Consider the following 3,079-nt stretch of genomic DNA (forward strand, 5'->3'; position numbering starts at 1 on the left):
GACGCCTGATGGCTACTGCATAGACGTCGCGGTCGTTGGGTGGTGGCTCTGCTACCTCTTCCGGAACACTTGGTGAATCGACGCCGGGGCTGCTCAAGGGTGGTGGTTGAGTGGGAGGTGGGGAAGGCATCCTAGAGGGAATATCCCGAAGACTTTCAAGAGCCTGCTCCAAAAATGAGCGATAAGCCGCCGTCTTCCTGGCGTACTTAATCCCATCGGAGTTCCTCCCAGGGAAGAAGGGCGCCAGGAACACGTTAATGAAGCGGACCGGATCGCCGGCCCTGTCATACCCGAAGTGCATGACATAAGCTTCCTCTGCTGCGGCCATCCTCATCTCCTCCTCAGATAGCCCCTTACGGGTGCGGTCGACGGTGACCTCCGCATTCACTGCATCCGGATGTTTGGACCGCCTGTGAACGCCAAGGCCAATACGAGTACCAAAGGATTGGGTACACTCATTACACACGAACGCCCCCCGCGCAGCAGATACTGGTGCAACAGACGAAACGCCACCGGATACTGATGGCTGCTCCGCCGGGAGCGCTGGGGGGCGATGCGTGCGCATATGGTTTGCCAGTCCGCGCGACGTACGGAACGTACGCGCCGGCTGACAAATGGGACACGTTACTCCTGACGATGTTGAAGCAGAAGCGTGGTTCTCGAGCACATGTGGGGAGAACATTTCCGTAGAACGTCCCCCAGGAATAGCTTGGCCGGGCCTCCGAGGCATGGCCCGGCGGCTGGGGAATGGCCCCAGTAATTCTCTTGAATCATTCTGTGCAAGCTACTAACGACTGCCGGGGTGCAAACCCGCCAGCCGTTGAGGCAAAAGATGCCCCTGTACCCCCGACTTTTTAATGGGGGCCCTGGAAAACCGTGAAAAGTCGGGCGGTCCCTTGCTTGGGCTGCAAGCTTCCAGAGCCCCTGGCCCGATGACATGGGCGTGAAAAACCTCCCCCGTTAGCTACCAGTTGCCATAAGCAACTGGCACCCGGCGGCCACCACGTGGAGGTGGGGGCAGGCACATGGCGACGGAGATGACACTCGTCGCAAGGAGACTTTAAGAGAGTCATAGTTACTCCCGCCGTTTACCCGCGCTTTTTTGAATTTCTTCACGTTGACATTCAGAGCACTGGGCAGAAATCACATTGCGTCATCACCCGCTAGGGCCATCGCAATGCTTTGTTTTAATTAGACAGTCGGATTCTCCTAGTCCGTGCCAGTTCTGAGCTGAGCGTTGAATGGCGGCCGAAGAGAACGACTACGACACGGTGAAGTATCACAGAAGCCTCGCAGCAAGGAAGATCCGTGGGAGGCCAAGGCACGGGACCGAGCTCGGATTCTGAAACATTACTGATCCATTCACCTCGCCCAGGCCCGGCACGTTAGCCAAACCCACTTCCCGACCAAGCCCGACACGCCCCGCTCCTCAGAGCCAATCCTTATTCCGAAGTTACGGATCCAATTTGCCGACTTCCCTTACCTACATTAATCTCTCGACTAGAGGCTCTTTACCTTGGAGACCTGCTGCGGATATGGGTACGAACCGGCGCGACACCTCCACGTGGCCCTCTCCTGGATTTTCAAGGTCCGAGGGGAAGATCCAGACACCGCCGCAACTGCGGTGCTCTTCGCGTTCCAAACCCTATCTCCTTGCTAAAAGTTTCCAGGGAACTCGAACGCTTATACAGAAAAGAAAACTCTTTCTGGATCTCCCGACGGCGTCTCCAGGTCATTTTGGGTTACCCCGACGAACACTCTTACGAGGGCCCGAATTGTATGCGGTTCCGCTGCCGGGTTCCGGAATTGGAACCGGATTCCCTTTCGCCCAACGGGTGTGTTACAATAATTATAATATATATATAATATATATATATATTTTTTTTTTATAAAAAAACACCGTCATCAACATAGGATTTCTCCTAGGGCTTAGGATCGACTGACTCGTGTGCAACGGCTGTTCACACGAAACCCTTCTCCACGTCAGTCCTCCAGGGCCTCGCTGGAGTATTTGCTACTACCACCAAGATCTGCACCGACGGCGGCTCCAGGCAGGCTCACGCCCAGACCCTTCTGCGCACACCGCCGCGACCCTCCTACTCGTCAGAGCTTCATAATATATATATTATATATATATTTCTCTTGCCACTGACGGCAGAGTATAGGCGCGACGCTTCAGCGCCATCCATTTTCAGGGCTAGTTGCTTCGGCAGGTGAGTTGTTACACACTCCTTAGCGGATTCCGACTTCCATGGCCACCGTCCTGCTGTCTTAAGCAACCAACGCCTTTCATGGTATCCCATAAGCGTCGACTTGGGCGCCTTAACTCAGCGTTTGGTTCATCCCACAGCGCCAGTTCTGCTTACCAAAATTGGCCCACTTGGCACTCTGATTCAATTAAATATATCTCATGGCTTCATAAATTCAAGCAAGCCAGAGATCTCACCCATTTAAAGTTTGAGAATAGGTTGAGGTCGTTTCGACCCCAAGGCCTCTAATCATTCGCTTTACCAGATGAAACTCGTTTAAAAACGAGTGCCAGCTATCCTGAGGGAAACTTCGGAGGGAACCAGCTACTAGATGGTTCGATTAGTCTTTCGCCCCTATACCCAGTTCCGACGATCGATTTGCACGTCAGAATCGCTACGGACCTCCATCAGGGTTTCCCCTGACTTCATCCTGACCAGGCATAGTTCACCATCTTTCGGGTCCCAACGTGTACGCTCTTGGTGCGCCTCTTCTTGTAATAAGAATGAGACGCCCAGGGAGTGCGAAGCTGTATCTTAACACAACTCATCCTCCCTCAATCGCTACAAGAACGACCTTTACTTTCATTACGCCTTTAGGTTTAGTTTAAAAAAAATCCCAATGACTCGCGTACATGTTAGACTCCTTGGTCCGTGTTTCAAGACGGGTCCTGAAAGTACCCAAAGCAGTAGCATCGCTGACCGGTATTAATTATAAGCCAGTTTTAGAATACCGTACAACCAACAGCTGATCAATTATAGCGACGGCACTAGGTCCGTACTACTAAAAATTGACCTCGCTTGCGACGGATATAAACGCATATAATATGCGG

This window comes from Diachasmimorpha longicaudata, unplaced genomic scaffold, assembly GCF_034640455.1.
Source record: "Diachasmimorpha longicaudata isolate KC_UGA_2023 unplaced genomic scaffold, iyDiaLong2 ctg00000240.1, whole genome shotgun sequence".
In the NCBI taxonomy this organism is placed as follows: Eukaryota; Metazoa; Arthropoda; class Insecta; order Hymenoptera; family Braconidae; genus Diachasmimorpha; species Diachasmimorpha longicaudata.